At 33.1% G+C, this 16,623-nt stretch overlaps 1 pseudogene; it reads left to right on the forward strand.

Moving 5' to 3' along the window:
* The first annotated feature begins 14,640 nt into the window (after positions 1–14,640).
* Positions 14,641–14,788, forward strand: LOC145264027 (U2 spliceosomal RNA; annotated as a pseudogene).
* Positions 14,789–16,623: the final 1,835 nt, after the last annotated feature.

A 16,623-nucleotide genomic window follows, 5' to 3' on the forward strand; every position in this document is an offset into this window, starting at 1 on the left:
TATATATATATATATATATATATATATATACATTATTTTTAAAATATTGTGCGGTCCCGATTCCGAATCTCGCTAGATTCAGCCACTGTGATGTGTCGTATACGGTGAAACATGTGTCAGTGGATAATTATATTTAAAAAATTATATATATATATATATATATATATATATATAGATATATATATATAGATATATATATGAGACATAGTGTGAGTTCATGAATCTGTGGGTGTAAGTTCGTTCGCTTTGGGCTAATAAACTGTAGAGCCGAATTTTATTAAATTTCATAGACACGTACTTCATTTGCTCGACAGTGTTTTTAGATAGGTTTGTAATCGGAATACTTTCGATAAGTATCGATTATCGAAATGGCATAATGAAAAAACGAACATGTGATTTTGACTAAAGTTACCCCCTTTCATTACCTAACATCCGACCTGCATTTCAGAAGATTTATTACCACGCAAACCAAAAGGCTGAACAAATATAAGCAACATTATGTTCCATGATACGACATGGGTGCGTTCGAAATGAATGTTACTGTTTAAAGAACAATTGCAACGTGGTATGGGACTTTTTAAATTTTTAATTTAAATTCCAGCCATTATGACAGCACAATCAATATGGTCAGGAATATTAAATAAACAGTAAGTTCTTTAGAAAGAAGGGGCGCGTTTGGCATGAATGTTTGTCTTTAGAGCACAATTGAAGGAGTTAATGTAATTTTGCATTCTAAACTTTAACTGAAGCCATTTATAAAATTATTAGTATATTAAATTTTTTAAACTTAAATTGAAACCATTATATGTATATATACATATATATATATATATATATATATATATATATATATATATATATATATATACATATATATATAAATTATGAAATTATAGTATGTTCTCTACAATTCAATGTATATTACAATGTATTGTAGACAGTCACTCCGGGGATGTACATGACGCTTCCTCCCAGTGAACCGCTATGGATCCAAGACTAGAACAGACAATAAATCGATCTATTTGAAAAAAATAGATAATTTCACCAATTTTAATTACAATAAATATATAGGCCTGTAAAATTTTTTTGATCATAAATCAATCCTGGGCAACAAATGGTATCCCTGATGATATATATATATATATATATATATATATATATATATATATATATATATATATGTATATATATATATATATGTATATATATATATATATATACTACTCCATTTAATCACATAAATTAATATACTAAAGCATAAATTAATGCGAAAACTTTAAGTATTTACATCAACAGGTCTAGATAGAGCTAGGTAGGCCTGATGAATCTAGCGTCGATGAAACGCAGAATAGTCTGTGTAGCTTAATTGCGATATATATTTTATTGCTTACTGTATATATACATATATATATATATATATATATATATATATATATATATATATATATATATATATATATATATGTTGCTCTGGTTAGCCGTGCTACTATTTCATACATTTTTTGTTATATAAGAGATTTGACCATGGAAACATTTTAAGATACTAAGTATTAATTTTATTTATTTTATAGTATATTCATTTTATTTATTTATTTAATTTATTTTATAGTGTAGTACATTTTGTTTAGTTTATAGTGTATTACATTTTGTCCACTAGTAATATCAACCAGATTGAATTTTATGTTATATTAGCTATATAATTAGATAATTGGAGTTATACTGACTATTATTGCACTTTTCAAGTTTCTGTTCCTTTACTATATATTAGGTTGTTGTAAAAAATGTCGTTAAATTTATAGAGGAAAAAAGACATTATTTTTACACCAGCCGTATATAAGCTAAGTATTTTATTTCTTTTTCCCTCTCCGTACTGTTTAATCAATTTTTTTTTGTCATTTCAGATCCCAATGAACACATCCAGGAGGAATATGGATACATCGTTCTAAGGCCTGGTAACAGACGCAACTAAGTAATTTGTAATTGTATTTTTACTGCAACCAGCAATGGTGATGGGACTTTCAATCTACGGATGATCGAAACTGTGCGAATAACATACGTCTACTCTTGGATCCATCACGGTACATTGGGAGGGAGCTTTACATATCTCCCCGTAGTTACTTGGTCGAGGAATAACACATAATACCACAGTTGTCCGAATAATCAAAATAACACGAGTATGGGAATGTTTTTTTTTGTAATTTTCAAGTTCAATCTAGGCATTAAGTTATATTCTCCCTCTCTGTACTCTTTAACTATTTTTTTATTATTTCACGTTCAAATGAACAGCTGCAGCTCCAGCAGGAATATGAATGGCTTACAAAAGTCTGACATCAGACATAACTAAGTCATTTGCAATTGTATTTTTATGTACTGTTAATCGCACTGATGATTAATACTTCAAGTTCAACCTCTGTTCAACTAACACATGATATTATAACAGTAGTCCGAATAATCCAAATAATACGAAGATAGGAATAGTTTTCTGAATAGTCGAAATAACGAAAACAGCTTTAGTATAACGCTACTTTATTGTTTATATACAGTCCAATAGACGTAACTCTCAGCGATATTCAAAAGGTCATTACTCATAATCAGATATCGAACGTATGAACTTTTTCCCTTTTTTTCATTGTATTGACAGGTTTTCAACTTGTATATGAGACCCCATTTGTTTTTCAATTTATTTGCAGACATGGCATGTTTCACACTTCGATACGTTATCAGTAAATATTTAAATTGAGTCCAGGATGATGATGGATGGTTAGAAGATTATAGTGTTTAGCTTTGTGGAATCTAAAGGTCAGGATTTGTGGCAAGTTGCCTGTCGCCATTTCGTTGGCGCGCGGTCGTTCTTGTGGCGATATGATTGAAGTACAGAGGGATGGTAAACACTATTCTCTATCTTTAATGTATGGTTACGACGAATACATAAACATTGGCACGGAAGTTTGTTGATATAACGACTAGGTTGTATATTTTATATAATAATTTATGGAATTATGAAAATTTTATATTTTTCTTTTGTCACCGTACGTGAATCTGGTTTATGGCTGTTATATTTACAGTAAGGATTGTGGAATATTATTAGTTTTAGTTAAGCACATACTTAGTGCAAGTAAGAATACTAAAACTACAACAATAACTATTTAAGTACTTACTTTGTCGCCACAGAAAATAACGAAATACGTCACTTCCGTTGAGTTAGTAAAAGTTCTCACAGCTTTACAGATTTTTTGGTTAAGGCATAAGGTTTCCCGAGTTAAACAGGAAATAGTCGTACGTTACATCGGCAAAAATGATGTGTGAATAAAATTCAGAATAAGGACAATACATTGAATGAACCAAAATTAGTTTTCGGGTATTCTATTAATGTAAAGAATGGTGAAAAGTTATCACTCTTTGCGAGAGATATACCGTGAGAGGCGTTCCAAAAGTAATACCTCCTATTTGTTGTTCCACCAGAATCGATCGATTGCAATTTGCGTTCTTATAATGACGGAACATACACTTTGCGACCTGAACATTTCCCCTCTCTTGCAGACATTGTCGGTGTGAGAAGAAAGGAAGCAAATCTTGTCAGGGATATGATGACGAAGCAGAAATGCATCATTAGATATCTACTTGCAGACTTAAATGGAAACGTTCAATATTGCTAGGCGCCTGTTAAACGTTTACTAAGTGGATGCAGTCGATGTCAGTGCAGTAAGAAACTGGGAAATGCCGCCTCTTTTTGATCTCGCCCGAGTAGAAAGGAGAGAATTGATATTTGCATTGTTAAAATAACGGAACATAAGCATTAAACACTGAAATGCCAACTATTATCGGGGCATGTTCAATGTTTAGGACGCCAATGCAGCAAATTTCAGTGCAGTTAAAAGATGAGTAATGTCTCCTATCTTTTATCCCGTTCGGATACATCTAAAATAATTGCAAGTTGCATTGGTATAATTTGAACACATGCATTGAGTCCTGAAGTTTTATTCTCTTCTAAAGACATCGGCTGTGTGAGACGCTAGAAAATAACAACCAGCGCCAATATCAGGAGTGGGAAGTAGATAGGCATTATTGAATTACTTTACGGAGAAAAAAATAACCGATCAATAGTTATCGTATCGGCGCCTGTTGAACGTATACCTGGCTGATTCAGCCATCGTTCCACTCTGGTAAAAAAGTACATTGTCAATGGTGGCAGTTCAATTCTTCTTTTTAGATTACAACAGAATGCATTGGAACAACCCTCGTAGTTTGACATTATTTGTGTATCGATTGTTATTTATTATAGAAGATAATGAATACAATATTAAAAGCTGAAATATTGATTGATGCATAATTGTTAAGAGGTATTTTTTTTTACACAGTGATCACCACTTATCAAGGCCCGGAAGCCACTCAGGGATTAGGGTTATTGAAAGTACATTACGTTAGTGTGGAGATTTGATGAAGTGTTTAATTAAGGGGGCGGTTCATTAGGAATCTGTTATCATTGGACTTGAAGACATCCAAGTTGTAGTCCGGAGGGAAGCAGGCCGACGGAACAGAGTTCCACTTCTATGGAGTCAGGATTCCCACTTTATATTCAAAATGACTGGTTCGGCGGCTGTGTATATACCTGTTATTGAATCATGTCTGAAACAATTCCAACATGTAACGAACAATCTCGGCGGGAAAGAGGTCTTAAAATTTCGGAATAAAGTATTGCTCTCTATAGACTTTGTTATTACATTCGTTCATGTATTTCTATTAGATTTTTACACACCGGCCACGGCTTTATAAAGGCGTTGATACGACCATCATAATCCTTTTGTTTGTTGATAATCTCTCTGCGACAAAGGTAGTTTATATAATAGACCTTTATATATAGAAGTGAAAAGTCACGATTCAGCCGTTGGTGAGAGATATATGAACGTTCACAAAGACAAGATCATAGAGAACGCGATATACATTTTATTGATTCAAAGGTGTCTCTCCTTTTGTACCGATTTCATAAAACAAAAATAAGACGCCGGGGCCAAACATCATCGTTATTCATCATTTGCTTGACAGTGTTTTGTAATAGCAAAAAAACTCAGATGTTAGGGATAAAATAATAATAAACGTTCAAGATAAATTATTTGGATATATATACCAAAGAAAATTTAACAAAAAGTTAAAAATAAAAAAAAGACGATATAACAGAGTGATCGTAATAATAATAATAATAATAATAATAATAATAATAATAATAATAATAATAATAACTAGCGGGACCGGTGGAAATTCCACAGAGGACTCATTCATATGTGATATATTGATGTTGGCATTCTATGTTCAGCGCAAATGGGGACGCTCTTATATTATTGTAGCTTTTTTGTCAAAACTGCAAAAGTATTTATCTTAGCTAGCACGAACACCCGGCAAAATCCAGTCGAACAGTACGCTTAAATATGATATTTTAATGTTTGCTGTTTTAGAGTTAATGTTCTATCGATTTTTAGAAGTTATAAAGTTGCGATTTAAAAAATAAAATCCATATTACTTGGGTGTTTCCAAAAATAAAATTGATATGACTTTGAGCTTTAATCGAAACCGAAATAAAACTTATGAATATATATATATGTATATATATATATGTATATATATATATATATATATATATATATATATATATATATATATATATATATATATATATATATATATAAAACTTGAGTTCTTCAGCGATAATCGAAATCGACACCTAAACTTATGAAAACTTCTTCATAAAATTAGTTATAAAAATAGATGATCTAAGTGCCATCAGTTATAGACGAACCCAAAACCAAAACTTATAAAGAATTCTTGGCAAAATTATTTAAGATAAGAAAATGACGAACATAACAATTAAACAGCCCGGATGTAAACGTGACACAGAAATGAACACCCACGCATTCATATTAATATATAGATAACAACATTATTATTATTATTATTATTATTATTATTATTATTATTATTATTATTATTATTATTATTATTAATAATAATAATAATAATAATAATAATAATAATAATAATAATAATAAAAAAGAAGAAGACGAAGAAAAAACACAAAGCAAATATATAAAGAAAAATATGCACCGAATAAATATAACACAAAACGAAAAAGTAAAAGTATATGAATCACATGACATATATATATATATATATATATATATATATATATATATATATATATATATATATATATATATAAACTTACCTGTAGTTTCCTATCAAAATCTTCGGAAACGTTGGCAATGCAGCGATGCGCATACTGTGAAATTTTCGAACTGTTCCACGCAATGTAAACAACTTGTCCATGCAATTGCTGCACCACAGTATCTGAGGTGTGTCGAATTATTAACAAGGCTGTTTGTTTTGTAAATAAAATGTACAAAAAAGTGGTTTGAGTAGTTTGGAAAAGAGTTCTATATTAGAACAGCTAGAAAAATGTCAAACTCCCCTCGGAATATCAGAAATGATAGAAAAGGTACCACCAAACTGTGAAAAAAATTGTCAAGGTCCCTACAAAGGTACGTAAGAGAGCTGATAAAGTTAAATCTAAAGTTGTTTCACGTCGTTCTCTATTCAAAATAAAAGTGAAGTTGTTAAGTATTAAGAACCTTGGGCAAAAACTCGAGAAGTTGACCGAGCCGAATTGAAGAATGTCTCAAAAAGTAGCCGATATCGCCTTCTGAAAGAAATGACAAAGTCTGTTAAGCCTGTTACAAAGCCTCCATTAAAACAACACCATATACAACACCGATTGAAGGACAACATGAAAACATTTTTTTTTCAAAAGTTTTGTTCATGGATGAATGCGCGTCACTCTTGACGATCCAGATGGCTGCAGAAAGGAATGCGTCCTAGAGTGACGACATCGTCATCAGCGTTTAGGGCACCAACTAAATGGTGGTGGGATAATGATTTGGACTGGGATTATCGGAGGTACATTAATTGACCCATGGATAGTCCCATAAGGCATAAAACTGACGTCTAATGCTTACATAGCTTTTCTGAAGGAGAACATTGAGCCATTTTTGAAGAAGCAAAAGTTGCCGTTATGAAGAAACTTTATTTTTATGCAGGATAATGCTCCCTCGCATACAGCAAACAAAAACACAGCGTATTTGCAACAACTGGGGTTCTCTGGGCTACGAAAGATGGAGTGGCCTGCGAATTCACCAGATGTGAACCCAATTGAGATTCATTGGAGTATCCTGAAGGGGCACCTATATGGAAGTGGACACCAATTTAAGAGAAAATATGAATGGTGGGATTCTCTCCAAGAGGTATGGCAAGTAATAACTGTTAACAAAATCACAAATTTGACTAATTCTGTGGACCAGCGTCTTTTATAAGCCATTCATAAAAAGGATCTCATATCCCCTACTTATTACGCCAACGTTGAAATTGCTCTGTAGTTATCGTGTTTTAAGCAATTTTCTTAGTTCATTTAATGTATAAAATTATTTTAGTAAACAAGTTATGGATATATTGTATTTTTTCTCAACCTCGTTAATAACTTGACACACTGAAATCAACGGATGTTCCTATCTTCTGCCATAGTTTCGCTAATACTGCTTTAAATATGGAAGTAGTAGCTGAATAGTATTGTTGTTGTGTTATGTTGGGGAGACATATATCAGGTGCTTTTTAAAGAGAGACGGGAACATGTAATACACGATGAGAGGGGAATACAAGCGACAGGAGGACATTTGTACATTTTACAGACTGTGGTTCTCATAACATATATTAAGAGAGGAGCGTTATCAGTTCTTTAACACAGAAGAGAACTGTCATTACTTATGATAGAGAGGGGGGACACAATGTTAGAATGAGAGGGGAACACATTATTTAGATGGTTTATACACAAAGTTCATTATAACGATGGGTGGACACAATTTCCATATAAAAGATGTATCACATTACCTTTAATTGTTGAAGAATGACACAACACGGAGATGCAGTTAAAAATATGATGTCTTCTTTTATTACATTCGACAGGTTGTAGTGATGATGCTCTCAGGAATTCAAAGCAGACTACATGATTAAAAATTTCTAACCCTTCGCTTCCAACGGGGAGCTCTCCTCTGATTCGATTCCGACTCGACTGCCTCCTGTCTCCCATCCGTCTGTCCAACTCTGTATAATCTCCTAAAACTAGCAACTATATTGAGAATTTACATGTCCAAGAACGTGCTCGAATCACGTGGCCTGAACTCACATGGCTTAAACATGCATGGTTCCCACATGTTCAATCCATTTCTCTAGACAAAGAAGTCGTCTAACCTATTTTCGACCTAACTTATTTTTCAATATGCTTTGAATTTTCTATCGTTCGTTCTTCTAACTGACCTTATTTTAATTCAGTTTTCATAAAAAGAATTGAATAATTAAATTCCTTTTCAAACAGCATATCTAAACTATTTAATGTGAAAACTGAACACTGCGAAAATTCCATTTCTGACCCTATTCCCGAACATGGCTTGCGAGGTTCGAATCTCGGTCTATCTAATCTCATTTTTACTTATCTAATGTGTTTCTTACTTACAAGAAATGGAGACCTTTCTTGTAACATTGTGAGCACTTTCTCAAAGTGTGATGGATTTTTATTCACTCGTTTCTTAAATATTTAAAAGAATGTAAACTCGTTAATACTTTGATACGCTGTGTGTATATATATGTATGCAACAATTATTTTTTTTTAAATCGTAATCTACGTACATGCATCTTTAATAAAAACTAGCTTTCTTTAGCGTAGCTAAACTGTGTCTAGGAATCGAACTTCGGACCATATGTATAAAAGCTTTTAAGCGTTTTCTATTATCACTGAACGACCTTACAAGCCCACACCACTGGAAACAAGTTATTTCGGGGTTTCTGAGGTATGTCGCACAGAAATCCGGATACGGAAGTTAAGACTCATATACGATACATTAAAAAATGACTGATTGTTGTAGTCGATGCCAAATGTCGAAAAAAGTATGATGCTCTTTGCTGAAAAAAATAATAATTACCAGAGTAACATCAATCTATATAAAACCTACTTGATTTTAAAGATATAAGTGTAATAAATCGACACCAGGCAAACCCTCCGAAATATATAATAGGATGAAAAAAAATATATATATAATTGTTTTTCAGGATAAGCCATTTCTCAATGCGATATTTTAATATTTAAATCATTTGACCAAAGTATTTACTATAAATAATTTATTCAAGTTATATTGTTAAATCGGAAAGTTATAAGTTTGTAATAACATGTTTCATAACTTATTGACTCGTTAAGAAATAAGACGGCATATTCATGTGAGTGTAAATAAAACTGAGAAAATCGTTTTTTATGAAGAAATACGTAAATAAGCATAAGAGACCGACAAGCTTAAAACTGTTAATAAAAACAAAACAAAAAGAAACTTATATATTAGGTGACAGTTAAATATAAAAAAAGGCTATGTCTAGAATAGGAAGTTAAAGAAAACCTATAAATCAAATCGAATTTCTTTTTTTTTTCATACATAATAATGGTAACAAAGTAATCATAGAAATTTTCGAACAGTTGTAAATTGTCAAAAATAAAAGGCATTTTCATAAATAATGTTAGACGCTGAAAACGAAAATACTTTTTCTTTGTGTATTAAAGAATACGAAAATATTAATATTTCATAGATGTGAATTTAAAAAAAACCTTTACTCTCCGGTTGACAATAACGCTTTATCAGGGTTTTTTACCTTTATATTCAGATGAACATATCTTGGTTACAAGAGAATTTATTTATCGAAATACGCCCTATCCGAAGAAACCCGCTTTAACTAACGTAAAACACGCGTATTTATGAAGTATAAATTTGGCGTTCCGGTGGTGATGTAGTTGCTTAAAACGTTTTTGATATAGCTAAGGTTTTTGAAGCATTACTAACGCAGAAAATTTTTGAGATCCTTGAAAAATTTATACCCGTAGAGGAGAGGCCTTGAGAGCATGGTGGATGAGTCGGAATTTTGCAGCCTAATTCCTACAACGTTGTTTAAGCAATGTGTGATTGGGCGTTTTCGAGGAGGAGAATTAGGGCTTTTTATGATGATAAAAACTGGGTGTCGTTGTCAAAGTTTCAGATGCATTTCATTATTTGTTTACAATACTTCTCAGCCGTAATAGTTTCGCCTGCATTCAAAAATCTGCAATGGATGAGGTCACAAATCGCCAAACACTCAGCATGACCTTTTTTGGTGCAACTCTGATTTAAGGACGTGTTGTGGAGCTTGGTAGGTGTTAAACCACTGAGCTAAGCGTCGGCGGTTGTCCTAAAGAACCACCTTTTGATTGCAAATCACAAGCCGTGGAGAAACGGGTCGTACTTGTGTAACAGAAGGGAAGATGATACGCCATAAGAGCTTTTTCTTAGCTTTCCCTTTAAGTCGGGAGGCACCATTCATTGTGGTTTTTGCCTTTCCAATCTCCCTCAAGTGGTCAGACATTTCCGTATACCTTATGTCTAATTCAGAAGCCATTTCACGAACAGGTGTGCGTAGTATTCGTCTTCCCGAAATAACCTGTTGCCAGTGGTGTTGGCTTGAAAGTTCGATCAGTAATAATAAAAAAACGGTTAAAGAGCTTTTATGCACATGTTCCGAAGTTCGATTTCTAGACATAGTTAAGCTACACTAAAGAGAGCAAGCTTCTATTAATGCTCTTATTTGATTATTGTCAACATCTGATCACTACTCTCATAATCTACAAAACTCTCGTCGCCGCTACTAATTTCTTAAACCCTGATTGTGCAGGGCGTTCAGTAGTGGCGGCTTTTCGATATAGCTTTAATTAAAATGAGAAAATTTTACGAATTTGCTTATTGTTCCATCTTTAATTACCCCGTTCTGAAAAGAAGACATAATTGTTTTAAAAACGATTGTAATTTTAACATTTATATATATATATATATATATATATATATATATATATATATATATATATTGAAAATCATTACTGTTTATTAGTTAAAATATAAACATGAAATTGATGTATACTAAGATATATAAAGCATATTCTATTTAAATAGATTTTACAACCGGGCAGGGCAGGGCGGCACCTCTAGGAAAATATATTACTCTCGTATACACACATCCATATATGTTATTTTTGCTTTTGATTCAGAATACTTTCGTGAAAGCAGTTTGTACATGTTTAGCATCGCTTATTTTTTAAACTTTTGCAATTACTTTCTCTTTATTGGAGCGTATTTCACAGTTTGGGATAATCTCGCGCGTTAAATTATTCATTGAGTACTCAAATTCGATTTGAAATCTTTGGAAATATAATTTATTAGCTTCGTAATAAGTTAAATTAACCTTAATGAATGTAGTTGGAAAATAATTACGTATTAATCAGAAATGTTATTGAAAGAATATTCTTGAATATATTAGAGAAAAATCATTTAGAAAAAATACAAAGGGGATTTAACGAGATTAATAAATTAAAAAATCTTTAAATGTTCTTAGAAAAATCAACAAATACTTTTCCCTGTCAACAACCTGTGTGATTACCTGGAGTCATCTGGATATTTCCGGTACTCTGGACGTCATTCGATCATTCAATTATATTTGGTTTGCGTTTGGCTACTACACTCGCCGATTTTTGCTTGTAATAAGTGTCCACATAATCTAAGTGTAGTCATTTGCAGAGCTCCCAATCTACTGCCTTTCCTGTGCATATTCGTTTATATTCATTTGGAGCAAGTGTACTGCATTTACAAACAGTAAGGACTAACAATTAATATATAAACAAATCCGAATCCTCCATCAATCACCACCAAACAGTACTCCAGTCTCACCCCCAAACATCTCCATCGACAACGCTAGACTGGAAAATGTGAACCACTTCCCATACCTAGGTAGCATCCTCTCATCAAAAGCCAACATAGATGATGAAATAAAACACCGTCTCAGCTGTGCCAGTGGGGCCTTCTCAAGGCTAAGGAAGAGAGTATTTGAGAACAGTGACCTTCTGGCAACGACCAAAATCATGGTATATAAAGCTGTCTTGCTGCCCACTCTTCTCTATGGATCGGAGACCTGGACCACATACAGGAGGCACGTAAAAACCCTGGAGACGTACCACCAAAGATGCCTCCGAAAAATCCTCAGAATTAGTTGAAAGGACCGACACACCAACACCAGCGTCCTGAGTTAGGCTGGCATTCCCACTATCACCGCTACTGTTGCTCAACGCCAGCTCAGATGGACTGGTCATGTTGTCCGAATGCCGGATCTCCGCCTCCCAAAACAGATTTTCTACTCTCAGCTTGTTGAGTGAAAGCGTGCCCAGGGTGGCAAAAAGATGAGGTATAAGGACAACATCAAAGCAAATCTAAAGCGGTTTTACATGGACCTTGAGACATGGGAGGACGTGGCTGGGAGCAGGTTGGCATGGAGGAGCGCTGTCCACGAAGCTGCTGCGCTGTATAGTAGTGACGTAAATCAAGCTGCTGAGGATAAACGCAAGCACAGAAAGGACAGATTATCAACCAGACACACCCAACCTCACCCCACCACCACTACCTTTATCTGCCTAAATTGCACAAGACAAATTAGGTCTAGGATTGGGCTCTATGCTCACCTGAGAACCCACAGAAGCCACAACGGAGGACAGTCTTACTCGGACACGAGTGACCGCCGATGATGATGGTGTGTGTATTTATTGTATATATTATATACAATATGCATGTACTATATGTATAATATATATATATAATGTATATATTATATATAATATATATAATATATATAATACATACACACATATATATATATATATATATATATATATATATATAGTAATTTATGATGATGATTACTGCATTTACTACTTGGCTTTCTCCATGCAGTTTACTGTTATCACTTGTGTTCTCGATTTCTTCTAGAATATTATGATGTATATAATCGCGTTCTCATGTGTAGGTGACAATTGAGAACCCGTTTCTATATTCATGCGTCCTTTTCCATGTGTTTCCATAATGCCCTTCTCTTAAATGTCAATTAAATCGTCTGTGTAGACCTTTCTCTTCTTATTTTTTTCTTTGTATTTTGTTTCTTGTTTTGTATATTCTTATAATCGTTCTAATTGACGTTTTCTATCACTGTTGGATTAACTGCAAAAAAACCTATCTCACAGAAGAGATGTTCCAAGTTTGTCTCTACTTTATCGCTATGTTCATGGAAAGTGCTCAACTGAGCTTCAATCTATGGTTCGCCCTCGCCAAACTTACACAAGAAACACTCGTCTAGCTGAAAACACTATCAATAATTCCCTTATTCTTTTTCCGTGCCTAAACCTAAACGTAGATTCCATGAACAAAGCTTCTTTCTGAGAACCGCACGCCTGTGGAATTGTCTTCCGTTTTCCTGCTTTCCAACTGGCTACAATATGGTTGTCTTCAAGTCCAAAGTAAACAAGTTCCTGATGAGCCGTTCAACTTAAGTTAAGAAATTTACCGTATTTCCATGACTATCGATTATTATATTGTCCTTTTGACTACTGTACACTCTTTAACGCTTATCCTTGATTGACCTCTCGGCCTTGATAAACGGTAACGCATATGTAACAAAAACTGTCTACACTAACGTTTCTTCTTTACACTTTATTATATGTCACGTTGTGTTTATTAGTATCATCTCTCGGGTGTTATATATTGCGCATGGTCATCAGTTCTCTCATCTTCTAACCAAGTTAAATATCTTTCTTTGGTCTCGTCAATTGTTTGTACAGATCACCTTATTAGCGATACTGCCCTAATGTTTATCCATTAAGCTATATTTATACGGCATAGTTTTGTATCTAAGATGTTCCTTGCTTTCTCAAATCTTAATTTTTATTGTATTAGAAATGGTGTTTTGTGCTTCCAGTGTTCCGAAATACTTGCGTCATGTACACTAGGTGCCCTGATTTCATCATGGTCGTATACCATTATGTCCTCTGATGTCTCTCTTCATCTTTTTTTCATCTCCGATAGTGCACATCTTTTCATTCCCCGATCTATTTAAATGCCCTCGCTGTATACGCTGGAAAGTTTCGTTTTCCATTTTTTTCTGCAACTAGATTCACATTATAAATGTATATGAGGTGGTTAATTCTATGTTCCGTGTAAACTATATCCGTCATCAAATTTCCGAATTATGTAGGTAAGTTGAATCATATCGATGATAAACAGTAGTGCCGATATAAGGTTTTGTTGGAAGATGCCTTCCTGTATTCGTACGTAATTCAGGTGTTATCATCCAGCTATCAATTGAAATTTCCGTGTTTTCATCGTTTCTGTATACTATTAATACCTATTTATTGACCTTAAAACTTTGCTGGACATCTTGCACATTTTTAGGCATTAAATTATATCATGCTTGTAAGAGTCTATCTCGTATAAGTCCATGCCTCTATATTATTATTATTACAATAATAATAATGATAATAATAATAATAATAATAATAATAATAATAATAATAATAATAATATACATTACACTTATCGCTTCCTCCGTTATTATGCTGTGCATCCCTAAAAATGGAAAGTGGAATATTCCAAATAAACCTCGTTTGTCACTCTTAATGAAAACTGGTGTCACCGTTGAGGCAAAGCTAATAAAAACGATTTGCCTTTCTTGGCCTTTTGGCTAAGATCAAAGTATAGTATCTGTTCTTCAGGTTCTACATTTCAATTTCTCCTCTCTCAGATATATATATATATATATATATATATATATATATATATATATATATATATATATATATATACGACTAAGAAAACATTGTCTCCACGTTAAAAAACGACCCTGGTGTCTAAATCTGTCCCGTGGGGAGGCATTGTGAATAGGTACTATGTTTAATATAACAAAGTTTTAATATTAAAAAAGTAACTGGAAAAAGTTATTTCTGATTTAATTACAAAATTTCCTGGAAATGTCACTTCTGATTGATTATAAAATGCCCTAGAAAATCTCCGTTCTGATTATTGTTAAGCCATATTAATTCTAAAATTAGTGACAATTTGCAATTCTTTCTGAGAATAACAAACGTTGTTACATGCACAGTGAGTGGAGAAATGCCTTTGAATATATTTGTACATTCAAAAATCGATTTGCGTTTTATTAACAACGATTGCAAGACCATTCGCTTTATCAAGATTTTCAGAATAATACGCCTCTGATGTTCGTTTCTTCTTGGTACCTAAATAGTTTAGATGTGTCGAGCTGTGATGTGATCATTTCCAGTCACCGTAAACATGACTTTTCAAAATATTCTAACCTTATAGCTTTAAAAAAAATGTCTCAGTTGTACAAGATGCTAAGAACTCTTATGGCATTAACGCTCTGAGCTGTCCCCCGCTTCGTTTTATCAATCAATAATTCATAAACTTAACTATGCTAAACTTTCCATGCTCAAGAGTATGGTTCTATGTAATCTCGTTCTCTTAATAAACTGAAGGCCTTCAACATGATCAGACAATAAGTCGTCTCCTGTTTATTTATTCGTAAATTTATACTGAACGATTATTTAAAATAAATATATCTTTCTAAGGCAAACAAATATTGGAATCGTCACTGATAATCGAACATTCGAACAATATTGAATTACTGTGGAACTGTCTCAGAGTTTACACCATGGCCTGTATTATTTCAGATCATCCTGATACAATTGAATTTGAGATAGATATATTTTCGGATGACGGCTTATCTCTATTTGGTTGGTTGGTTGTTTTTGTTTTACGGCATATTAACCCTTTTCAGGTTATTTAATGCCAAATTAAGATATTTTGAAGATTTCTTTTGTTAATAGAATATATATATATATATATATATATATATATATATATATATATATACAGTGATGATCATATTTATTGGCACAGTAAAATAAAAAGTTAAATTTTGTCTAATAAATTCTAAAAAAGGGATTAAATTAAAGAAAATATCAAAGTATATTATGTATTTTTAACTGGCCTTTCCGATGCAGCAATCGGATTTTAGAAAAAAATAAATAACAAAGGAACAACAAACATAATTGCAAAAAACCCTCGTTCAAAATTATTGGCACGATTTATTTAATAATCAATTGTATAGCCTTTGGCCTTGATTACCTTCCTCAGTCGCTTTTCATAGTTTACAACCAAGTTGTTGCACTCTTCAGTAGTAATTTTAGCCCACTCTTCCTGACAATAATCCTCCAATTGAATAAGATTCCTAGGCTTCCTTTGCATTACCCTCAATTTTAATGTTCTCCATAAATTTTCAATTGGATTAAGGTCTGGGCTTTGTGATGACCACTCCAAAACATTAATATGATTGTCCGCAAGCCATTTCTTAGTCAGTTTAGCCGAATGCTTTGGGTCATTATCTTGCATGAACCGCCAACGACGACCAAGTGAGAGCTCTTTAGCAGAGTCTTTCAGGTTTTCATCCAATATTTTAACATAATCTTCCTTTTTTATGCTACCTGTGACCTTAACAAGTCGCCCTGGTCCAGAGGCAGCAAAGGAACCCCAAAACATCAAACTGCCTCCACCGTGCTTCACTGTGGGTATGGTGTTCTTAGGCAGGAAAGCTTCGCCAGATTTTCTGTAAATATAAGACACTTTA

Source organism: Euprymna scolopes, chromosome 39 (genome assembly GCF_053919585.1).
Source record: "Euprymna scolopes isolate OS-2025 chromosome 39, ASM5391958v1, whole genome shotgun sequence".
Lineage (NCBI taxonomy): Eukaryota > Metazoa > Mollusca > Cephalopoda > Sepiida > Sepiolidae > Euprymna > Euprymna scolopes.